Genomic DNA, 27,279 nt, shown 5'->3' with positions numbered 1-27,279 from the left:
AAAAGAACAGCCACAGGTTATTAAAAATTTATAAAGTTCACCAGGAACTATTAAGGTTCCTTTTATGACTACATATATTATTACTCATTCTCTAGCTGGAGATTCTTCATCCAAAACCTCTAGTACTTATCTTAGTCGTGAAGAACTATAAACCATAAAGAAAAATAGACCACATGGAGGATTTAAGAAACCTTATGAGCAATTAAAGTATTAGCTCTATTGGAAAATCTACAAGCTCCTCAATTGTGTCAAGCAGCAGGCTTTTAAGCGATCATCCCACTCTGCTGGTTCAACAATTAAAAGCAAATATTTTCAAAGCAGATTTATTCAAAACCATCGAAGAAGATACTTTTGTTGTGCCCGACTTCATGAATTTACTGAATCACCTTATTGGTTAAGATTTTCATCATCCCATTATTCATTTCATACTAGAGTTTAAATTATTTCTCGACCAAATCACTCAGAACATGAAAATAAAGAAGGAGTCTGAGAGCAAGCTTAGGCAAAATAATGACACTATGTACCAACAATGGGACCTGGTTGCTCAGTCTCAAAGTCAAGTTCATGAGTTGGATGCACAAGCTAAAAAAGATAAAGATCAAGTAGCAGCCTATAGCGAACAAATTGCAAACTTGATTAAGCAAGTTGAGGAACTGCGGCGAAAGAAGGTTGCAGTAAAAAAAATCTAAAATAGGTTCTCTTGAAGAAAATTTAGTTCAAGAAGCCAACATTGGTCTTTAGTATACAGATGCCGCTTATATATTGGAAGAGTAAATCCTAACTCTAAAATCTGAAGACTGAATGAATGATATAAGAATCGAGCTTCTAAAAGACCGCTTTGAAAAGATCAAGGCTGAATTTCCCTTATGAACTTCCGATTTCTTTTTTGATGTTGTGTAACTGTACAATGACAGTTTTCCATTTTGGAACTTTAATTTTAATGTATTTTTAACACTTTAATTTTGATGTTTGCTTCAGATGCTTTTTGTGAAGCATGCCAGAAAGGCAAGTTTTCTAAAATATATTTCAAAGTGAAAATTGTTGTTTCTACCTCTAGACTGTTAGAACTTTTGCATATTAATTTGTTTGGGCCAGTGAAAACTGCCTCTATTAGTGGTAAGAAGTATGGATTGGTCATCATTGATGACTATAGTCATTGGACATGGGTAAACTTCTTGAAACACAAGGATGAGTCACATTCTGTGTTCTTTACTTTCTGCTCACAAGTGCAAACAGAGATGAATTGCAAAATAGTCAGAGTCAGAAGTGATCATGGTGGCGAATTTGAAAATAAACATTTTGAAAATAATTTTGATGCATATGGCATTCCCATGATTTCTCCTGTCCTAGAACTCCATAACAAAATGGGGTTGTAGAAAGGAAGAATATGACTTTGCAAGAAATGACCCGCACCATGATCCAAGAACTTGATATGGCTAAGCATTTATGGGCAAAAGCAGTTAAGACATCTTGTTATATTCAGAGCATGATTTCTATTAGAATTATTCTGGGTAAGACTCCTTATGAATTGTGGAAGAACACAAAGCCCAACATTTCTTACTTCTATCCTTTTGGTTATGAGTGTTCTATGTTGAACACTAAAGAGAATTTTGGCAAGTTTGATTCTAAAGCATAAAAGTGATTATTTTTATAGTATTTTGAATGCTCAAAAGGCTATAGAGTCTTTAACACTGAGACAAAATTGTTGAAGAATCAATTCATGTTAGATTCAATGATAAGCTTGACCCTGAAAAGTCAAAGCTAGTTGAGATATTTGCAGATATGAAGATTAATTTCTCAGATTCTAAAGATAAAGACTTAGAAGGTAAATCTAAGGACGCTGAAGCAAAAGACTCAGAAGCTACTCAACCATAAGCCATTGTTGATCCAACTCATCAGAAGAAAAGTAGATCAAGAACTTCTGATTCTGAAGAATTGATTCTAGGAGATAAAGACGCACCAGTCAGAACTCGATCTTCATTCAAACCTTCTGAAGAAACTCTTCTGGGTTTGGTATCTTTGATAGAGCCCACATATATTGATGAAGCTCTTCTGGATAATGAATTGATTTTAGCTATGCAAGAGGAACTGAATCAATTCATCAAAAATGATGTTTGGGATCTTGTTCAGAAACCAAAGGATTTCCATGTCATTGGAACCATATGGGTTTTCAGAAACAAGCTCAATGAGAAGGACGAAGTCGTCAGAAACAATGCTTGAGTGGTAGCACAATTTTATAATCAGCAAGAAGGTATATACTATACATAAACCTTTGTTATAGTTGCCATGTTAGAGTCTATTCGTCTTTTAATTTCATTTGCAGTAAATCGTAACATCATTCTCTATCAGATGAATGTTAAGAGTGCATTCTTAAATGGGTACATTTCTTAAGAGGTGTATGTGCACCAACCCCCTAGTTTTGAAATTTCTCAAAACCTAGATTTTGTTTTCAAACTGAAAAAGTCGTTATATAGTCAGAAACAAGCTCTCGTAGCTTGGTATGATATACTACATAACTTCCTTTTGGAAAATGGTTTTACCAGAGGGAAAGTGGACATAACTCTATTTTGTAAAACCTTTAAGAATGATATTTTGGTTGTGCAAATTTATGTTGATGATATTATTTTTGGTTCTGATAACGCTTCGTTGTGCAAGGATTTTACTAAGTCAATGCAGGCATAATTTGAAATGAGACTGATGGGAGAACTCAAGTTCTTTCCGGGGATTAAAATTGATTTACATTCAGAAGGAACATATATCAACCAAAGCAAGTATACAAGAGAACTTCTGAAGAAGTTTAACTTGTCATAATGCAATCCCGCGAAAACTCCAATGCATTCTACATGCATTCTGGAGAAAGAAGAGGTAAACAGTAAGGTAAATCAGAATCTATTCAGAGGTATGATAGGCTCTCTCATTTATCTAATCACTTTTAGACTTGGTATTTATTCAGTGTCTATTTGTGTGCTCGCTTCCAATCAGATCCTAGGGAAACTCATTTAACTATTGTTAAAAGAATCTTTAGGTATCTGAAAGGTACTACTAATCTTGGCTTGTTTTATAGAAAATCAAGTGACTACAAGTTAGTAGGTTATTGTAACGCTAACTATGCTGGAGACAAAATAGAAATGAAAAGTACTTTTGGAATTTGTCAATTTCTGGGAGACAATCCGATCTCGTGGTCTAGCAAAAGGCAGTCAACAATTGCGCTTTCAACAGCCGAAGCTGAGTATATCGTAGCTTCTGGATGCAACACTTAGATACTCTGGATGAACAGTCAGCAGGAAGATTATAAGATATCTGAGAGTAACATTCCTATTCTCAATGATAATACTTCTGATATTTGTTTATCCAAGAATCCTATCTTACATTCTAGGGCTAAACATATTGAAATTAAACATCATTTTTTATGTGACTATGTTCTGAAGGGTATTTTTCACTTAAAATTTATTGATACAGACCATCAATGGGTTGATATCTTTACAAAACACCTTGCTCTGAAGATAGATTTGTTTTCATTCTGAAAAACTTATTTATGGACTCTTGTCCAAAATGAAAAGATGAATTTCAGAATGTTAAGCTTCCAGAACTCTTGATTAGGTTCTGAGAATTTATTTGTTGATTCTGAGACATGAGCTTTCTGAAGTGAGGAAGTTTCATGAATCAGAAAGGTTATGATCATAAGCATTCTTATTCATTTATCTTCTTGATTTTGAACAGTTGTTGCATTAAATGATTATCATTTCGTGTGTTATCATGTGGTTCTTAGTGGTGACAGTTGTCCCACTTTCTAAGCATGCGTGATAATGGCGTGCCACTTTGGGTTTTCTCTTTCTTGGAATTAGGTTAAAACTATTACGTTTCCCTATGTCGGCATATTCCTTTTGTTGTCATCATTACTAAAAAAATTTATTTAAACCCACTTTAATCACATTTTCACACTACTCGCACTTTACTCCCACACTTTCAATCTTTCAAACCTTCAAAACCCTATCTACAACTGTTCATCTTCATCTTCATCTTCAACAACAACAATCTCATATTCCCTCCATTATTGATGAGAATCATCCCGTTATTGAAGGAATTCCTAAGTTAACTCTAAATACTCTAGTGAATGAGTTAATGGTTCTCTGTGAAACGATCGTGGATTTCAAAAACCTTAAGGATAATGGGTTTGATTTATTTGAGACCTGACATTTCAAGGATGGAACTCTTTCTTCGAAAGGTTAAAGGGTCCAGTTTACCCAGTGCTTGTAGAGCAATTTTGGGTCCATGCTACTACTGAAAAGGAAATGATAACTTCCTATGTTAGGAATAGGAAGATCGTAATCACTGAGAAATCTATTGTTGATTTAATCTCTCACAATGGTAAGGGAAAAAGGGTCCTGTTGATTCTAAGTGTTGGCAGCAATTTTGGTAAAACAAAGAGTGTTCACAAGATGTCATGTGTGATGTCTTAACATAAGATATCCTATGTACCTGCTGGAATTAAAGAACATGTGCAAGCAGGATTGTTTCAGAATGCCACATAAAATGATAAGGCTTCTGATATTGGTTGTACCTGCTGGAGCTTAACTGGAAGACATGTTCATGCAGGATTGTTTCAGATGACATACACAATGTCATGATATCTGATATGGTTGTACCTGCTACAAAAGGAAATTGGAGTATGCAGGATTTTTCTAGATGTCAGACCCGATGTCATGTCATCCTGTACACAGAACATTCAGTATGAATGTCTGGTGTTTTGTGATTGCACAATTAATGGCAATCATTGGTTGATTGAAGATATGGCTACCTGGCGCATTCTATCAGGGATTTCAACCAGATTTACTTATTTTCCAGGGAGATCTTTACAGCTGTTATAAAAAGATTTGATTGGAAAATAGATTTAGGGTTTTCAAGATGTCCAATGTTTCTATAAAAAGGGACTCAGAAAACCTGTTTGAACACACAACCAAGACTGAGCGAAATTTAGATAGAGAGCTAGGGTTTGTGTCTGTAGGTCATTCAAGTCATCCATTGATGATTGAATTGGACTGATTTGTCTTCTTGATCAAAAGCTTTGAAGCAAGATCAAGAGTGTGTCTTCTTGATTGAAACTGTGAAGTAAAATCAAGAGTTTGTAATTGAAAAGTATTTTCTTTTCACAAGGGATTGTTGTTTAAAATCACGGGTGTGTGATTGTAAGGGAAGTGAGTGGGTTCTCATATCTAAGAGTGCTTAGGTAGAAATTGCACGGGTAGAGATTAGGTGAGAAAGACTGTAACTTGGTGAAGTGTACGAATAGTCTTTGAACTAATTATATTTTAGTGAATTTCCTTCCTGGCTTGGTAGCCCCCAGACGTAGGTGAGTTGCACCGAACTGGGTTAACAATTGCTTGTGTTATTTGCTTTACCATTCTGTTTTTATTTATCCATTGTTTATATCCAGATATCAGTGTCGTGACATTACCTTCAACATCTTATATCTGATACCAGAATTTCAATTGGTATCAGAGCAGGCATCCTGCTCTGGTTCTGGGTGAGATCTAGGGGCAATACTTTCTGGTACAATGGAGAGAGATGGAGGATCTGTTCATAGGCCACCAATTTTGGATGGTTCTAACTATGACTATTGGAAACCTAGAATGGTAGCATTTCTGAAATCCCTTGATAACAAGGCTTGGAAAGCTGTGCTAATAGGTTGGGTGCATCCTGTCATTACTAAAGAATGAGTAGCCACCACTGAGAAGAAGCCTGAAGAACAATGGTCCAAGGAGGAGGATGATCTTGCTCTTGGAAACTCTAAAGCCTTGAATGCAATATTCAATGGGGTAGACAAGAATATTTTCAGGCTGGTAAATAACTGTGAAGTGGCCAAAGAGGCTTGGAACATTCTCAAGGTCACTCATGAAGGCACCACTAGGGTAAAGATGTCTAGACTTCAGCTACTCACTGTCGCATCCGCGAAAAAACAACCGGCGGTCTCAAACAAAAACAACACAGAGCCGCCACTGCGCGTTATTTATCCCAAAATAGGGAAAGGAAACGCTCAGAGAAACCTGGAAAAAGCATGGTCTCGCGACCAAAGAGAAAGGGTAAGGGAGTCGGTTACGCAAGGGGAAGGTATTAGCACCCCTCACGTCCGTCGTACTCGACGGGATCCACGCTCTAAGAAAAGAAAAGGTTGCTAAAACACCACACACACACACGCACCGAAGACAACACAGGTGGGGTTAAGAGGAAAAGGGCTCGATAGGACGTCGCATCCTATGCCTACGTATCTCGTCTGGAACGAGAATCAGAGCTGCCGTAGTTCGGCTCACGCACGCCAAACAAACAAACTAACACACAGGCAAACATGGAGCCTGAATGCCAATCCCTGGACTCACATCAGCATCCGAACCAAAACACGCACAAAACGGCAAACGTGGAGCCCGACCGCCAATCACTGGACTTACATCGGCATCCGAACCAAACACACGCACACTGGAACCCGAAGGCCACTCGATGGACTTACATCAGCTTCCAAGCACACAACAACCAAACAAGTTGATAGGGAGTCGGGAACTCAAGCCTATAACTGTCAAGCACACACACAAAAAAGAAAAAAAGTGCCCGGAGAGACCTCGCACGGTCTCCTGCCTACATACCTCGTCTGGAACGAGGATCAGGGCGATGTAGTTCCCCTGAAAGGGAAAGAAAGAACATGCAAACTAGTAGGGAGTCGGGAACTCGAGCCTACAAGTCATCAAGCAAGCCAGAAGAGACGCTGAGACGTCAGAAGAAACGGCACACACAGACTAACAGGGAGTCGGGAACTCGAGCCTGATAGCTGCCAAACAAAACACACGCAAAAAAGAAAAGGGTGCCCGGAGAGACCTCGCACGGTCTCCTGCCTACATACCTCGTCTGGAACGAGGATCAGGGCGATGTAGTTCCCCTGAAAGGGAAAGAAATTCTAGCCAGAAACCAAGGGGAGACACACTACCAGGGAGCTGTACTCGAGCCTAGTGTTATCATGCATCATTGCCCTATGTTGTGGTTTCTACCTACTTGCACAACAGCAAGCTAATCCTAACCAGGAAAACAAGCATGCAAGCATCAATCAAAATAAAACAAACATTTCAAGCAAGTATTCACAAAGCACACACTATATCCAGTCAAGTGGGCTCAAACAATGGGTTTGACTGCCTAGGCAAGTCATCTGTACAAGGTAGTGTTCGCTCTTAACCTTGCCATTGAGGGGCTAAGGTGAAGCAGATGAAAGGTGAATGAAGATCAGACTTCACAGCTCTTATCCCTGATCAGGGAGAGCTTCAGACAAAGGAGCGTGGGTCCAGAATGGAGGGACCCTTCTACGCTCAAGACTCTGACTCGATCGTGCAACAGCACAAGATCTTGGGTTAATGTCCCAATGCGTCAACACAGTGGTGTGAGCAGAGGGACGACTCAATAGAATAGCGGGGGATAGATTGCATATCCTTTGGGTTCCGCCAATTGCCTCATAGAGGTCTTTACCTGCTTGGCACAAAAGTAAACAATCACAGACATCGCCTCTTAAGGAGGACTTCAGACAGTTGCCTGGCCAAGTAACAGGCCAGGTCTTCCAGACTACATGAAGTATAGAGATTCTACCTCAACTGGTTTAAAAACCAAGCAGCAGCAAGCAAGTTCTTAAAGAACTGTAAGCGACTAAATGTACCTGAAATCAATCAAGTATCATCAGTACTCAGACAAACCAACAATAAACAGCAAAAGTCAATCTATACAGACAATACAAGTTAATGCACATAAGTGCAAGCCATGAGCTCAAGCTCAAGCATCAAACCCTACAACACAAAATCAATGTTAGTGGTCAACATCAAACAAAACTCAATTTAATCAACTTGCACTTTTTCCCTTAAGCCTTTTGCATTTCAACCTGAAAATCCAAACCAAATGTGAGAAACTAGACCACTAGGCCAAGCCTAGGGTCCAAAGGGGATAAAAAAAATCAAAACAGCAAGTGCAAACCAACCAAAATCACATTCAAACAAATTAAAAGCAAATGCAATTGGTCCCATGCTCATATCAATCACCATTATCATTTCATGCACAATTTAACATCAATCATGTAATTTGCAACTTCAAATGACCAAACAGAACCATCTCAATCAAATCCATATCAAAACAATTCAATTAATTCCACAAAAATTCACACCTAAACAGGACACATTCAATGTATAGCATGTCAATTTTCAGCTCAATTGGACAAAAGGAAATAGGTCAATGAAAACCAAGAAGTCCAAACACATTTATACAAGCCAATTCAAGGCATCCAAACAAGCATCATCTTCAATAAATCATAAAACAGTGAAAACAATCAAGAAATGAATGGGATCAAAACCACAATGTCCTATAATGTGTCTAGAATGCTCATACCAAATTTCATCTTCATCCAATACAATATGAGAATTTCACAAGCAAAATGCCAACATGTGTCACACAATGTCACCAAATGAGCATACAGAGAAGAAAAATATCAATCAATTAGAAAACTCCATCAAAAATTCCAGCAAAAGTCACATGTAATCGTGACATATCAATGATCATTCATGCAAAAAATTGGAGCAATTCAACATTCCTAAGCCAGGCAAATAAAATCATGAAGTTGACCTAGCTTGGTGTGACACAAATTGTCACACCTCAATTCAAAAAATCATATCTCCATCACCAAGTATCCAAAAATCATAAACTCTACATGAAAATCACCATCAATGAGTCCAGAATAAGCACAAAAATTTTCATCCATTTCTATAAAGGTATGAGCATTTCATGAAGGTTTTGGCAAAGCATACAAAAATGTACACATGAACAAAATCAATAGGCCAATTAAATTTCCACGCGTGCAAAAGTTCCACAAAAATCACAATCAAATTCTACACATCATCATGAGAACAATGCAAAAAATTTCACAAAATTTGGATGAAAAATGAAGCCTCTATGAATTTTCTAAGATCATGTAATCAAATGAAATAACCAAAGAAAATGAAAATGAAATAATAATTTATTAAATACTGCAGTGGCAATGTTGTAAATTCTGGAACAAACGCCAAAACGGCGTCGTTTGGTTTAGTGACCAGGGCGCTTTCCTATTGGCTGAAACTGGCGGCAAACACATTTCAAATGTGGCAAGGGAAGATTGAAGATCTGAGCGCGTTTTGTTCATGTTCTTCAACAAGAACACACGAAAAAAATTCCAGAAATGGCCAAGAACAAACATCAACCAAACGCGACAATCCATATACCGTTGTGACCGTCCTTCAACAAGGATTCAAGATATGTGATCAATTCAATCCAACTCTAAGCCTATCGCACGGATCGAACGAAAATGAAAACACACATCAAACTTAAAATCGCAATATCTCTCTCTATGCTTAACCAATTCACAAACTACAAGTTGCACGTTAACCTACAATGAATGAACTACCAAATGCATATCATAATTCAAGAAATAGTGAGATTCGAATTTTTGCACCTTGGAGATGGCAACAATGGATCTTGATGCTTTTGCACGCCAAAGCCAAAAACAGATGATGATTGAGGTATAGGAAGATGATTGGAAGAAGATCCTTGGCTCGAGGTTGCTTCAATTGCAAGAATTCTCAAATCACCATTGTTGAGCTCATGATGAACAGTTGCGATTCTTCAATCTTTTGGCAATGGCATATCAAAACAGATCCTCCTCAAGGTGTATGGAAGATGAATCAAAAAGAATCAAGCCAATTGATGGAGAATTCGTGGAGAAATCTTGAAAAGTAGTGATGAAGTTCTTGATGAATTTTGGAGAAAATGGAGGGAAAGTTAGTTAGATTTCTTGTGAATTGTGATTGTCATCAACATTTCTGTTATGATTAATAATATATACTCCATCCTTAATCCCTTTATTAATCATAATTAGCCAAAATATGGAAGAATTAGCATAATGTGATTTTTAAGTGCAAGTCCAAAAATGCCCTTGCCAAATATTGCACCATGACAGCTCATGACAGCTCAAGCAACTTCTAAATGTCATTTGGAGTGTGTTGCAAAAAGTCCCATTTCAAAATTCCATGTAATGTGAGATTTGGACCATTTTGCCCTTGGTTTTTAATTGATGCACTTGAAAATTGACCTTTTGCATTGACCATTTTTGATGAATTTTGATTATGCACCATGAAAGTACATGTGAAATGGAGTTTGCTCATAAAAAGATCATCCATTTTGGACATTCCATGTGAAAGTTATGCCACTTTGATTATAGGCATTTTTGGAAAATGAATGGACCATAACTTGTCAACCATACATGGGAATTTCAAGTTCTTGGACTTTTTGAAAAGATGAGACCAAGATCTACAACTTTCATGTTGAACAAAGTTTTATTTGAATCTTTTTTGGACATGTAATTTTGTGGTGAAAAACTTTCCATTTTTGGAAACTTCCATTACAAGTCACTTTCTATTTTTGGCACTTTTTGTCCTGACTTTATTTTCTTCATTCTTGAGCTTTGAAATGTCAAATGACACTTATTTCAACATGAATGAAGTGTATCCAACTCTCTCCCACCTCCAAATCCATAAAATCAAGCACAATTGACCACAATTGACTTTTTCAACTGATAGATGAATTTGGCAATGCACTGATCAATCTGAGCCCCAACCTTCTGATGAAATGGCTCAAGGATGAAACCCTAGCCTCCATAAGCTCAATATAATCATGAAATGATCCCCACATCCATCATAGACCCCATCTCTTGCCATGCCCTGGTTGGCCCAATGCAACTGATTAGGGTTGACCAGTGGTCAAAACCCTAATCCCAAGGTAGCTGATCAATCTCCTTGAAAATCAAAACCCTAATTTGAACCACCATATCCTCAGATGATTAGTGATCCAATCCAATGAAACCCTAGCTTGCACATAACCTCTCCATCTTCTGATCAAGACTTAGGAGGATGACTTGCACAATGTGACCACATGATATGCAATATGCAATGCCTAATGACCTAAAAATGATATGCAATATGTTAAGCCAGTCCCAAGAGAGGAGGGCAAATTTTGAGGTGTTACAGCTGCCCCTATTCAATCCACTGTGAACCTGTCGATATGAATAGCCTCGGCTTTCAGATGATCAGGATGAAGAGTGATTGAATACCAAGAACAGACGAACAATTTGCACTCTGATGGGAAACTAATTAACAACGCCTGTCAGAATTGGCGAAGACCACAATCTTGAAGAAGAATCCGTCTGGAACGGAGAAAGTCGGCCTGATCACCGAAACAGCAACGTCGACCTGGATACCAAAATAAATGGTAACGCAGGGATAACCACGGCCTGAACACCACATATCCGCTGGGGATTATCATTCCTTTCTTTTTTATGCTTTTCTTGAACCCCGAAATTTCTGATGATCGCTCTTTTTTTCATTTTCTTGAACCCCGAAATCTTCTTTTTCGCGAATGATCCCCGATCACTGCATTTGAACCCCGTTCTCCTGTTTGCCAAAATAATGAACCCCATTCTCCAGTTTGAACCCCAGTCGCCTGACGATTACTCGCGATCGCCATTGTGAACCCCATTCTCCAGAAAACACCTCGTGTCTCCTTTTCTCCATTTGAACCCCGCTCTCCAGAAAATGCCTCAACACTTCCCTTTCTCCGTTTGAACCCCGAAATCGCGCTGGTCGCGTAACGTCCTCTGATTTTATTTCCATCTCTGTTCGACGGAAAAATTTCCTCCAATATCGCACTACTGGGGATCATTGCTGATCTGACGTCATAATGCCGAACTCCTCAGAGTAACACTTTCAACCAGACACTGACTGATGACTGGGAGAAAACTCGACGTTTACTGGACATCGAACAATGATGTTTACAGGCACCAAACAATGATGTTTACAGGACATCGAACAATGATGTTTACAGGACATCGAACAATGATGTTTACAGGCATCAAACAATGATGTTGACAGGCATCAAACAATGATGTTGACAGGACATCGAACAAGGATGTTGACAGGACATCAAGCAATGATGCTGACAGGCATCAAACAAGGATGTTGACAGGACAAACAATGATGTTTACAAGACATCGAACAATGATGTTGACAGGCATCAAACCATGGCTGGGAAATAACTCGACGTTTACTGAACATCGAATGATGATGTTTACTGACACCAAAGAAAGCTCGACCAGACACTTACTGATGACTGGGAAATAACTCGATGTTTACTGGACATCGAATGATGATGTTTACTGACACCAAAGAAAGCTCGACCAGACACTAACTGATGACTGGGAGAAAACTCGACGTTTACTGGACATCGAACGATGATGTTTACTGACACCAAAGAAAACTCGACCAGACACTTACTGATGACTGGGAGAATAACTCGATGTTTACTGGACATCGAATGATGATGTTTACTGACACCAAAGAAAGCTCGACCAGACACTAACTGATGACTGGGAGAAAACTCGACGTTTACTGGACATCGAACGATGATGTTTACTGACACCAAAGAAAACTCGACCAGACACTTACTGATGACTGGGAGAAAACGCGACGTTTACTGGACATCGAACGATGATGTTTACTGACACCAAAGAAAGCTCGACCAGACACTTACTGATGACTGGGAAATACTGTTGCTCCAGACTCACAATGCTGAACTCCTCGGAGTATCGTCTTCACTGTCCGGCAAAACCAAATCTCAAACGGTAACCACGGCTCGAGTCGCGCTGATCGCGTAACATTTCTATCTCTGTCCGACGGAAAAGTTTCCTCCAGCATCGCACTACTGGGAAACATTACTGATCTGACATCATGAGGCTAACCCATCAGAGTAACATCTTCCAACTTCTGTCAAAACCACCTCTCAAACAATAACCACAGCTCGAGACTAGCCTATGCTTGCAATGATGCATGACTTTTTCTGCGTAATGCTCCATAATTATGGAAATGCTACGTGATTTATTTTTCTATGCAACATGCTATGCTTATTCTACATGATGAATGCATAAAAAGCGTCCCCCTCAAGGGATTCTACTGGGGAGCACGAGACACTCCGTTGAGGAACTCGTCAATACTCCGATCTCCACCCCGCTGGGGAATAGCACTGATGCTGCTGGGAAAAAGTAACCCTTGCTGGGGAAGAACCTCCTTTGCACCCAATCCGCTCGGGAAAATGCTGGGGATAAGAACCACCAACACTCTGTGGGGATACATCGGTCTTTGACTTACTGAGGATATCAATCCCGTCTCTGCTTGGAGAACCCTCACAGATACCTGACGACTTCACTGGGAAAATGCTCACAGATACTCTGCCGGGAAACAACCACCTTCAGGCCTGGCGACTGGGGAAACATCGATCTGACACCTGCTGGGGATAACCATCCTGACCCTGCTAGGGAAGCGAATGACACTCCGCTGGGGACAGCCCATGCAATCCACAGGTAGAATCAACTCAGCTGGGGATGCAAATATCCGTCTGCTACGGAAACTCATTCAATCCACTGGTAGGATGAACACTGCTGGAGATATATTTCATTGAAACCCGCTCCACTCGGGGAGTAGCAACCTTCAGGCCTGGCTGCTGAGGAAACACCGTTTTAAACCTGCCGGGGACAACCACCTCGACTCGGCTAAGGGATCCATAGACCTTGGATCTGCTAGGGAGTTGGTCCTCTACTTCTGCTTGGGGATCTCGCTGGGGAAATGAGAAAAGTTGGTTCAGAACACCCGTCGACTTGTCGAACCATGATATCCACCTCCCAATCTCGTATCAGCTTTCCACTTTTGAGAATTCCCAGACTCGTCTGGACCTTTTCTGCTCCATCATCTTGTATTCCCAATCGCTCCGCGCTCGACGGAGAGCGAACTCCTGGGATCTATACAGATTTTCAATCTTCCGACTTTGAAGAGTCTTCTTGATTAATTCCAAAGGTCGTCGTACGTCCTCCATCGTCTCTCATCGCTTCTCTACCCATTCATCCGTCACTGATTGGACCCTGCGGGGAATTTCTACAGACTTTCCAATCTTCCGATTTTGAAGAGTCTTCTTGATTAATTTCAAGGGTCGTCGCACGTCTCAACGTCTCTCCGTCATCCCTACCCATTCATTCGTCCCTGATTGGACCCCATGGGGATTTGCTTCGCCAACAACTTCCTCGTCACAACCTGCACGTGAGTAAAAAATATCTAACAGTTCCTGTAAAACAGATCGTTAGATAAAACCGTGCCCCAGGCGTGTCAAGATTTCAACACTTGGGTCACTTAACCTTCCGAATAAGATTTCAAGCTTTCAATCTTATAAACATGCATTGGAAGGGACCTGTATGTCTTAAAATGCAAGATTCTTTATCAAAATAATCTGGATGTTTTTGCAATCAAAGCGGTAATGAAAACAAAAAACAAAATTATTTGACTGAATATGCATTTTATTGATTGAAAATTGTGTGGCTCAAATTGAGCAATACAAAGGAAGCAATTCCTGAAAAGAGGTAATTGCGCACAAAAGGAAAAATCTATCCTAATGGCAATGTGAAACCCGTGATATCATCGAGTTCCAACTCAGTTACACCCCATATGTCCTCAGACTCTCCATGCTTTCTGCCTTCTGAACAAGACAATTCTGACTGATCCCCACCGGGTATTGTCCATGATGCTTTGACCAAAGCGCAAACGATCATGCCAGACGCAGTTGTTCGTTTCAATCCCTCTTTTGCCTGGACCGCCCTCTCGGGTTTTCAGTCCACCGGGATACCCATTTTTGCCCAAGTCGCCTTTTCAGGTTTTCGACTTGCCGGGTGTACAGTTTTTTTCATTTTATCCCTAATTTTTGCCCGAACCTTTCTTTCTGTTTTTTGGTTCGCCGGGATGCCCATTTTTGCCTGGACTATTTTATTCTTTCCGTCCAGCGGGTCTCTTTACACGAAGTATTTTTTAACTGCGTCCGCATTCACAGGGGATGGAAAATCTTCGTCATCCATGGTCGTTAGCAACAAGCCTCCGCCAGAGAAAACCTTCTTGACCACGAATGGACCTTCATAATTAGGTGTCCACTTTCCCCTACGATCGTTTTGAGGAGGAAGGATCCTTTTCAGCACCATATCACCTACGTGATATACCCGAGGACGCACCTTCTTGTCAAAAGCACGTTTCATCCTTTACTGGTATAACTGCCCATGACAAATGGCTGCTAGCCTTTTCTCTTCAATCAGGCTCAACTCTTCGTACCGGGTCCTTACCCATTCAGCCTCTTGCAACTTGACGTCCATCAGGACCCTTAAAGAGGGAATCTGAACCTCAACCGGTAATACAGCCTCCATTCCATATACCAATGAGAAAGGAGTTGCCCAAGTAGATGTACGCACCGACGTTCGATACCCATGTAATGCAAACGGCAACATATCATGCCAGTCTCTGTAGGTTACCACCATTTTCTGCACAATCGCACCGTCGGTGCATTCAAACGTTATCCGGGCAACAAAAGCTCATTCACCTTAACCTCCCCATCAGACATCAGAATCCGTTCGGATTCAGGGTCAGGCCCCTCCTCCGGGATCGGCTACTCTCAATCTTTCGATCAGAGCACCTCGAGATATCCTCATCAGGGAACTCAAACTTCATCGGTTGATAATCCTCAATGGGTTGCGGGGCGATGTAATTAGACAATACACCCCTTGATTGCTTTCTGAGAATATTACAAATCAATCAACATTCTTTTGCTCACTCGCAACCCGTCTGGTCAATGCTAGATTCTCAAACCCATACTCGATCGGATCCGTCTTGGACATCCACAAAGTGTTATGAACCAGCACATACTGTCTCAGTCGGCGAGCAGCCTATGCCAAAGTACATCAAGTTTCCCGAGCAGTGAATGTATTGTTTCATAGTCGGTAAACTTTTTGCTAAGGTAAATTGCATGCTCTTTTCGACAAGACTCGTCATGCTGACCCAATACACCTCGTAGACCCCTCGAAGACTGTCAGGTACAAAATTAACAATCGCTCCTTCCACAGGAAGGCATCCGAATCGGAGGTTCCTGCAACTTTTTCTTTTATTCTTTCAATGCCCCTTGGCAATCATTATTTCACCTGACCGTTTGATCTTTTCTTTCAACATCTTGAACAGGGGTTCACACGTGGCTGCTAGATAAGATGTGAACCATGACATGTAGTTCCATCTGCCTAAGAGACCACGAACCTCTTTCTTTATTCTCGGTTCAGGCATTTTTCTCTCTTTTCCTTTCTTTTTTTTTTAGCAGGATCACCCTCGATTCCTCTCTTACAATGAACCCCAGCATCTTACCGGCGCGCACTCTGAATGTGCACTTGCTTGAATTCAACCTCAGTTTGAATTGTCTCAACCAGTTAAACGACTTGGCCAGATCTACCAGATGCCCCTCTTCTGGTTTGGGACTTTGCTATCATGTCATCAATATAGCATTGGATTCCACGATGAATCATATCATGAAACAAAGTCGCCATGGCTCTCTGATAAGTAGCACCGGCGTTCTGCTTCTCTAGAGGACAGTCTTCTCTCCATGGTAGCTCGTGCACAATGACATCGGTACCCGACCCTGGCATATCCTGACACGACCAGGCGAAGGTATCCACATGTCCCTTCAACAGGACTATCATTCTGCTCTCGACTCGCCTCTGAAACGGCCCCAATTTTTTTCCTTCCTGACCTCGGCGGTGCTGGGAATAACAACCTCAACCCGCTCCTCGTGCGGCTGAATCACCTTCTCCTCTTGTTTTGACAACCTGGCTAATTCCAGCAGATCACAATCTTCTTCGCCTTCTTCTTCGGCATGATAGATCGGTTTGTCGAAGTCATATGAGGTGTAACCAAATTGTTATCAATGAGATCCGGAGAATTATTCTTGAATTCGGAACGAGACCAATCAAAAAAAGAGAAAAATGAAAATAAACATTGTCATTTTTATTTGTTTTTAAACTGCACAAATAAATGAAAAACAGGGAACACCGCTTTTTGACTGAAAAACATCCATTTATTAATGATGCAAAATGTTGCAAAATGAAACATGAGGTGACCCTTACAATGAACCATTACGTGTCGAGCAACACATATAGCTTTCATGCAAATAAAGACTAACAACAAGAAATATTACTCTTCCGGATGAGTGACCGTGATGATCTTTTTTTAGGCCTTCCAGTCTCCTGGTACGCACGATTTTATCCACGACCCCAATTCACAGTCACTGTCAGTCTCTTCCCCCACTGTATAGGCGTGATCTGAATCTAGCATTCCAGCACTGACAAAGGTGAACGACGGACGACGTCCTCTATTTTGCCCAGACAACCCTTGATCTGGCTGATAGCCAATCCCAAACATATCCGCCTTTACCACAATGCCTATGATCCGTCCCCAGCCTGGGATCCCTCAATTTCTCACCACTTCCACCGCCTGTTTGTAAGAAGAAATGGACGGCTTTTTCTCTTTCTCAACACCAACGGCATTTTTCACCTTGATGGTTTCCGCTGCCAGACTGGGTGCTTTACGTCTTGCATCGTCCATTTCTACTTCAATCATTCCTCGAATTGTTTCCCCAATCACAATACACCCCTTTGTGGTGACGGCCGCACAACAATTATCAACACGAGGGAATGCTCCATTTTTCGTCGGGCGTTTTGGGACCGCAGACATGGGCATTCTTAACTGATCCTTCTCAGTCACCTCTACCCCTTTCTTGTCCTTCGACATCATCTCCACTTTTACAGAACCATGCCTTGTCACGGGGTTAGCACTATCATCTGTCGTCGGTGCAAAGTTGATTGCCTTAGAATCCACCAAGTCTTGGACCACATGCTTAAAAGCTTTGCAATCCTCAATGTGATGTCCGGGTGCCCCAGCATGGAACTCACACCTGACATTCTCATCGTAACTGGCAGGCCTCTGATCAGGTTTCAACAGAGTCAACATCCTCGGCTGCACCAACCCAAGATCCTTCAACTTTTTAAACAGAGAGGCGTAAGTCACGGGCGGCTTATTGAAATGACGATCTGTCGTCCTCCTTCTCACTTGGCCCACTGCTCTTTGTGTCCTCTGTTGAGGTGGTGGTTGCCGCTGTTGTGCAGATTGATTACTAGTAGGGATTGTTACCGTATCAGCATATGGGTGATAACGATCCTTACCGCGTTCTCTTTTGGCTTGCACACCACCTGATTCAACTTCCTTCTCAAGATGACCATTGCCAGAGGGCTTCTTTGCTACAGAGCCAGAAGGATTTGTTACTTCGGATGACAGAGCCTTCCCCTGAACTTTCTCCTTGATCATCCAACCCTCAATCCTTTCCAATCTCTCGGCCATGGCTTTCTGCCCCAAGGCAAGCCCTTGCACAACACTGAACAAATCCCTCACCATCTCTTTCAGTTCGAGGATGTCGGCGTTGGGAGGATCCATCAGTTTGGATTTGTTGCCCCTAGCAGGATATCTGAGCAAACAAGCTATGCGCACCGGTTGACACCTACAAAACAACAAATGGGTTAGTATGACTCATGCATGCACCATCTATCCATATGAGGAAGACTATGTCCTTTGATTCTGGCTTCATCGAGACAAATAATATTTTGACATCCACATTCTGAAATTCAAGATGTCTCTCAACCAGATTCTCAATCAATAATACTCCCCATATGGCTAGACATAGGTTCGATGCAGATGAATGCAAAATGAGAATGATGCAGATGTATGAATGCAATGCATTGCCATCCTCCAAGTCCTCTGATCATCTGTTGCTCTGAATCACAACCCTGATCTCTGAACCGATCACAACCATCTGAAGTCTGACTAACCACAAATCCGACTTGAGATTCCGAAATAAACGGAACTGAAAGGTACATCATCATCATCACCAGACAAAACTCTGAGCAGATACCCATAACCATCTCTGAATCAGCCCGGGGAATCCTGAAATAAATGGATCCCCACTGATAAATAACACGGACAACACTCCGGCGTCTCAGCAATAAATGGCCATAAATCCGACTTATAAATACGACTCTGATCAACGGAACCAAAAGTCACCATCTGAGTCACCATCTGAACATGCATCTGACAGAATCAACCCTCCCCTCACAGGTAAATTCTAATCAGGTTATCCTAAGGCGGATAATAGTCTCGACAATCGGGCAAAGATACTCAATGGGTTTGCCCTTTCGGGTGTGCCATTGTAGCTCTCTTAAGATCGTCTAAACCAAAGATCCAGGAAATGATCGGTCACCAGAGTCAACAGCTCAAATGAAGTAACTCAACCAAAGTGGATACTCCACAGAGGAAAGCACTATCAAATGAACCTCGTCCGGCTTGTGGTACATCACGTTGCCAGGCACATGTTGACCTAACATGAAGGAGGCAACATGAGACCACACTAATCCTAGGTGTATACTCGGGCCTGGGTTTTAGCCCCACTCAGAACACCCACCCCAAAACAGAGGAATCACCTGCACAGAGGACGACAACATGATAGTATGATGCATGCAAATATTTATGCAAATATATATGGTCAGAATAATAAATGCAATAAATAACACAACACAAGCAACCTAAACTAATCCTAGCACGCTAGGAGAGACTCGCTTAGGGAAGATGGACCAGCACAGGTCAACATCTATTGTAATTCCCCAGCAGAGTCGCCAGCTGTCGCATCCGCGAAAAAACAACCGGCGGTCTCAAACAAAAACAACACAGAGCCGCCACTGCGCGTTATTTATCCCAAAATAGGGAAAGGAAACGCTCAGAGAAACCTGGAAAAAGCATGGTCTCGCGACCAAAGAGAAAGGGTAAGGGAGTCGGTTACGCAAGGGGAAGGTATTAGCACCCCTCACGTCCGTCGTACTCGACGGGATCCACGCTCTAAGAAAAGAAAAGGTTGCTAAAACACCATACACACACGCACCAAAGACAACACAGGTGGGGTTAAGAGGAAAAGGGCTCGATAGGACGTCGCATCCTATGCCTACGTATCTCGTCTGGAACGAGAATCAGAGCTGCCGTAGTTCGGCTCACGCACGCCAAACAAACAAACCAACACACAGGCAAACATGGAGCCTGAATGCCAATCCCTGGACTCACATCAGCATCCGAACCAAAACACGCACAAAATGGCAAACGTGGAGCCCGACCGCCAATCACTGGACTTACATCGGCATCCGAACCAAACACACGCACACTGGAACCCGAAGGCCACTCGATGGACTTACATCAGCTTCCAAGCACACAATAACCAAACAAGTTGATAGGGAGTCGGGAACTCAAGCCTATAACTGTCAAGCACACACACAAAAAAGAAAAAAAGTGCCCGGAGAGACCTCGCACGGTCTCCTGCCTACATACCTCGTCTGGAACGAGGATCAGGGCGATGTAGTTCCCCTGAAAGGGAAAGAAAGAACATGCAAACTAGTAGGGAGTCGGGAACTCGAGCCTACAAGTCATCAAGCAAGCCAGAAGAGACGCTGAGACGTCAGAAGAAACGGCACACACAGACTAACAGGGAGTCGGGAACTCGAGCCTGATAGCTGCCAAACAAAACACACGCAAAAAAGAAAAGGGTGCCCGGAGAGACCTCGCACGGTCTCCTGCCTACATACCTCGTCTGGAACGAGGATCAGGGCGATGTAGTTCCCCTGAAAGGGAAAGAAATTCTAGCCAGAAACCAAGGGGAGACACACTACCAGGGAGCTGTACTCGAGCCTAGTGTTATCATGCATCATTGCCCTATGTTGTGGTTTCTACCTACTTGCACAACAGCAAGCTAATCCTAACCAGGAAAACAAGCATGCAAGCATCAATCAAAATAAAACAAACATTTCAAGCAAGTATTCACAAAGCACACACTATATCCAGTCAAGTGGGCTCAAACAATGGGTTTGACTGCCTAGGCAAGTCATCTGTACAAGGTAGTGTTCGCTCTTAACCTTGCCATTGAGGGGCTAAGGTGAAGCAGATGAAAGGTGAATGAAGATCAGACTTCACAGCTCTTATCCCTGATCAGGGAGAGCTTCAGACAAAGGAGCGTGGGTCCAGAATGGAGGGACCCTTCTACGCTCAAGACTCTGACTCGATCGTGCAACAGCACAAGATCTTGGGTTAATGTCCCAATGCGTCAACACAGTGGTGTGAGCAGAGGGACGACTCAATAGAATAGCGGGGGATAGATTGCATATCCCTTGGGTTCCACCAATTGCCTCATAGAGGTCTTTACCTGCTTGGCACAAAAGTAAACAATCACAGACATCGCCTCTTAAGGAGGACTTCAGACAGTTGCCTGGCCAAGTAACAGGCCAGGTCTTCCAGACTACATGAAGTATAGAGATTCTACCTCAACTGGTTTAAAAACCAAGCAGCAGCAAGCAAGTTCTTAAAGAACTGTAAGCGACTAAATGTACCTGAAATCAATCAAGTATCATCAGTACTCAGACAAACCAACAATAAACAGCAAAAGTCAATCTATACAGACAATACAAGTTAATGCACATAAGTGCAAGCCATGAGCTCAAGCTCAAGCATCAAACCCTACAACACAAAATCAATGTTAGTGGTCAACATCAAACAAAACTCAATTTAATCAACTTGCACTTTTTCCCTTAAGCCTTTTGCATTTCAACCTGAAAATCCAAACCAAATGTGAGAAACTAGACCACTAGGCCAAGCCTAGGGTCCAAAGGGGATAAAAAAATCAAAACAGCAAGTGCAAACCAACCAAAATCACATTCAAACAAATTAAAAGCAAATGCAATTGGTCCCATACTCATATCAATCACCATTATCATTTCATGCACAATTTAACATCAATCATGTAATTTGCAACTTCAAATGACCAAACAGAACCATCTCAATCAAATCCATATCAAAACAATTCAATTAATTCCACAAAAATTCACACCTAAACAGGACACATTCAATGTATAGCATGTCAATTTTCAGCTCAATTAGACAAAAGGAAATAGGTCAATGAAAACCAAGAAGTCCAGACACATTTATACAAGCCAATTCAAGGCATCCAAACAAGAATCATCTTCAATAAATCATAAAACAGTGACAACAATCAAGAAATGAATGGGATCAAAACCACAATGTTCTATAATGTGTCTAGAATGCTCATACCAAATTTCATCTTCATCCAATACAATATGAGAATTTCACAAGCAAAATGCCAACATGTGTCACACAATGTCACCAAATGAGCACACAGAGAAGAAAAATATCAATCAATTAGAAAACTCCATCAAAAATTCCAGCAAAAATCACATGTAATCTTGACATATCAATGATCATTCATGCAAAAAATTGGAGCAATTCAACATTCCTAAGCCAGGCAAATAAAATCATGAAGTTGACCTAGCTTGGTGTGACACAAATTGCCACACCTCAATTCAAAAAATCATATCTCCATCACCAAGTATCCAAAAATCATAAACTCTACATGAAAATCACCATCAATGAGTCCAGAATAAGCACAAAAATTTTCATCCATTTCTATGAAGGTATGAGCATTTCATGAAGGTTTTGGCAAAGCATACAAAAATGTACACATGAACAAAATCAATAGGCCAATTAAATTTCCACGTGTGCAAAAATTCCACAAAAATCACAATCAAATTCTACACATCATCATAAGAACAATGCAAAAAATTTCACAAAATTTGGATGAAAAATGAAGCCTCTATGAATTTTCTAAGATCATGTAATCAAATGAAATAACCAAAGAAAATGAAAATGAAATAATAATTTATTAAATACTGCAGTGGCAATGTTGTAAATTCTGGAACAAACGCCAAAACGGCGTCGTTTGGTTTAGTGACCAGGGCGCTTTCCTATTGGCTGAAACTGGCGGCAAACACATTTCAAATGTGGCAAGGGAAGATTGAAGATCTGAGCGCGTTTTGTTCATGTTCTTCAACAAGAACACACGAAAAAAATTCCAGAAATGGCCAAGAACAAACATCAACCAAACGCGACAATCCATATACCGTTGTGACCGTCCTTCAACAAGGATTCAAGATATGTGATCAATTCAATCCAACTCTAAGCCTATCGCACGGATCGAACGAAAATGAAAACACACATCAAACTTAAAATCGCAATATCTCTCTCTATGCTTAACCAATTCACAAACTACAAGTTGCACGTTAACCTACAATGAATGAACTACCAAATGCATATCATAATTCAAGAAATAGTGAGATTCGAATTTTTGCACCTTGGAGATGGCAGCAATGGATCTTGATGCTTTTGCACGCCAAAGCCAAAAACAGATGATGATTGAGGTATAGGAAGATGATTGGAAGAAGATCCTTGGCTCGAGGTTGCTTCAATTGCAAGAATTCTCAAATCACCATTGTTGAGCTCATGATGAACAGTTGCGATTCTTCAATCTTTTGGCAATGGCATATCAAAACAGATCCTCCTCAAGGTGTATGGAAGATGAATCAAAAAGAATCAAGCCAATTGATGGAGAATTCGTGGAGAAATCTTGAAAAGTAGTGATGAAGTTCTTGATGAATTTTGGAGAAAATGGAGGGAAAGTTAGTTAGATTTTTTGTGAATTGTGATTGTCATCAACATTTCTGTTATGATTAATAATATATACTCCATCCTTAATCCCTTTATTAATCATAATTAGCCAAAATATGGAAGAATTAGCATAATGTGATTTTTAAGTGCAAGTCCAAAAATGCCCTTGCCAAATATTGCACCATGACAGCTCATGACAGCTCAAACAACTTCTAAATGTCATTTGGAGTGTGTTGCAAAAAGTCCCATTTCAAAATTCCATGTAATGTGAGATTTGGACCATTTTGCCCTTGGTTTTTAATTGATGCACTTGAAAATTGACCTTTTGCATTGACCATTTTTGATGAATTTTGATTATGCACCATGAAAGTACATGTGAAATGGAGTTTGCTCATAAAAAGATCATCCATTTTGGACATTCCATGTGAAAGTTATGCCACTTTGATTATAGGCATTTTTGGAAAATGAGTGGACCATAACTTGTCAACCATACATGGGAATTTCAAGTTCTTGGACTTTTTGAAAAGGTGAGACCAAGATCTACAACTTTCATGTTGAACAAATTTTTATTTGAAGCTTTTTTGGACATGTAATTTTGTGGTGAAAAACTTTCCATTTTTGGAAACTTCCATTACAAGTCACTTTCTATTTTTGGCACTTTTTGTCCTGACTTTATTTTCTTCATTCTTGAGCTTTGAAATGTCAAATGACACTTATTTCAACATGAATGAAGTGTATCCAACTCTCTCCCACCTCCAAATCCATAAAATCAAGCACAGTTGACCACAGTTGACTTTTTCAACTGATAGATGAATTTGGCAATGCACTGATCAATCTGAGCCCCAACCTTCTGATGAAATGGCTCAAGGATGAAACCCTAGCCTCCATAAGCTCAATATAATCATGAAATGATCCCCACATCCATCATAGACCCCATCTCTTGCCATGCCCTGGTTGGCCCAATGCAACTGATTAGGATTGACCAGTGGTCAAAACCCTAATCCCAAGGTAGCTGATCAATCTCCTTGAAAATCAAAACCCTAATTTGAACCACCATATCCTCAGATGATTAGTGATCCAATCCAATGAAACCCTAGCTTGCACATAACCTCTCCATCTTCTGATCAAGACTTAGGAGGATGACTTGCACAATGTGACCACATGATATGCAATATGCAATGCCTAATGACCTAAAAATGATATGCAATATGTTAAGCCAGTCCCAAGAGAGGAGGGCAAATTTTGAGGTGTTACACTCACCTCCAAGTTTGAAAACTTAAGGATGAAAGAAGATGAAAACATTCATGAATTTCACATGAGTATCCTTGAGATTGCTAATGCTTCAGGAGCCCTGGGAGAGAAGATGACAGATGAAAAGTTGGTGAGAAAAAATACTTAGGTCACTCCCTAAGAGATTTGCAATGAAGGTGACTGCCATAGAAGAGTCTCAAGACATCTCCAACATGAGGGTAGATGAGCTAATTGGGTCCCTCCAAACCTTTGAGATGGGATTGATTGAGGGAACTGAAAAGAAAACCAAGAGCATTGCCTTTGTATCCAACACAGAAGAGGAAAACAGTCCAGATATGGATAAAGAGTGGGCCAATGAAGTTGCAATGCTGGGGAGACAGTTTAACAAATTGTTAAAGAAAATGGATGTCAGATCCAAGGAAAATGTCAAAAACATGTCATCTGACATCAGCAATGGAAGAAGAGTAAGGTCAGAAGAAAAGCCCAAAGAAGGAAAAGAAGTAAAGTGTTATGAATGTGATGGGTATGGACACATTAGAACAGAATATGGTACCTACCTCAAGAAGCAGAAGATGAGTCTTGCTGCCACCTGGTCAGATGAGAGTGACACAGAGGAGGCTGCAAATCTTGTGACTGTTTTGACAGGAAGATGGGGATCTGATGAAGACTCTAGTGATGGTGAAGTAACCTTTGAGGAATTGGCCTCTACCTACAGAGAGCTGTGTCAGAAAAGTGTAGAGCTGAACAAGCAGTCTTTAAACCAGAAGAAAGACATAACTCAACTTGAGAATGAGAAGGTATAATACTTGGAAACCATCTCCAAATTGAAAACAGAAGTTGTGGCTCTAAAGGTCAAGCTAGATGAAGATCAACAAGTTGAGAGCCAGAAGATAGTTCAACTGGAGAAAGAAAAAGCAGAACATGTGGAAACCATCTTCAAGCTAAAAACTGAAGTTGTGCTCTTAAACTCAAAACTAGAAGACACAACCAAGTATGTAAGGATGCTGAACAATGGATCTGACTCCTTAGACAAGATTCTTCAAACTAGACAAATCACAGGAGTCAAATCTGGAATAGGGTACCATAAAACCAAGGCTGAAAGTAGTTACGCTGGCTGCAAACCTCAAGCTAAACCTAAATGCAGCAATAGTAAGAGCAGTTCCAAGATGTCACATCATATGTCACACCATCAGAAGAAAGAATAGCAGAAAGACAAACACCAAAGATGGAGATGTCATTACTGTGGGAAATTTGGACACTCAAGGCCCTTCTGCTATAAGTTGTATGGTTACCCTACCCCCTTTCATCAACATCATCAGAAGAGCAAACACCAAAGATGGAGATGTCAATACTGTGGGAAAGCTGGACACTCTAGGTCTTCCTGTTATAAGCTGTATGGTTATCCTAGCCATGTTCATCAACAGACTCACTATCAACCCAGACCCAAACATCACAGGCCTATCAAAAAGAAGCAATGGGTTCCTAAGACTAATGTTACAAGTCTAATGGCTCACAAAGAAGAGTGGTACTTTCATAGTGGATGCTCCAGACACATGACTGGGAACTCAGACTTGATAACTGATCTTCACCCTCATGACTTAAGCTATGTAACCTTTGGTGATGGAGATAAAGGTGAAATAAAGGGGATAGGCAAGCTTGAGTGTCTTGGAGCTCCTAAACTTGACAATATTCTACTGGTCAAGGGCTTGACTTCAAATCTAATAAGCATCAGTCAGCTAGGGGATCAAGGTCTGAGTATCATCTTCACTAAAACTGAATGTCTGATTGTGAACAAAGACAGTGAAGTAATTATGAAAGGAATCAGGACCAACAACAACTGCTACATGTGGAGCTCTCAAATGGATAAACCCTCTACGATAAGTACAGTTGCAAGAAGAATCTTCAAGGGAAAGGAAAAGTGTCAGATAAGGATGCCAAACCTCAAGGAAGAAAAGGTCATGATGGCCCAAACGCCTGAACACATGATTGGTGGTATGAAGTCTGAAGGTAGTAAGAGCTTTGCTGAGACACAAGGGACTATGAGTGCAAAGGAAATTAAGAAGATATCAGATGAAAGCAACAATGCTCAACCAAGTTGGATGAAAATTCTGATAATTACATACAGTGTCACACTCGATGTTATGACATTGTATTATGACAACCTGGATGGTACACCCTTGTCCAAAGATCATATTCAGGACAGCTGGACCAAGTACATCCCTTGCTTTCATCACTCATGTAGAAAATATGTAGAAAACAAACTCATAGTTCTACAGCATGATATGCAACTAACCAACAGGACTGCAAGGGATTGGTATGTTGTTCAACTGAAATATGAAAAGGGAAAATTAGGGAATTGGTTTCTTGAGAAAATATGGCAATTAATGAGGAGTGGAAAAGGCAACAAAAATATTGTCTGCCCAATGAAAAGAAAAAGCCACATTAATAATGAACCATCTCCTAGTATTGGAAATAGCACACTCTG

Source organism: Lathyrus oleraceus, chromosome 6 (genome assembly GCF_024323335.1).
Source record: "Lathyrus oleraceus cultivar Zhongwan6 chromosome 6, CAAS_Psat_ZW6_1.0, whole genome shotgun sequence".
Taxonomy (NCBI): Eukaryota; Viridiplantae; Streptophyta; class Magnoliopsida; order Fabales; family Fabaceae; genus Lathyrus; species Lathyrus oleraceus.
This window is presented reverse-complemented; position numbering follows the sequence as displayed.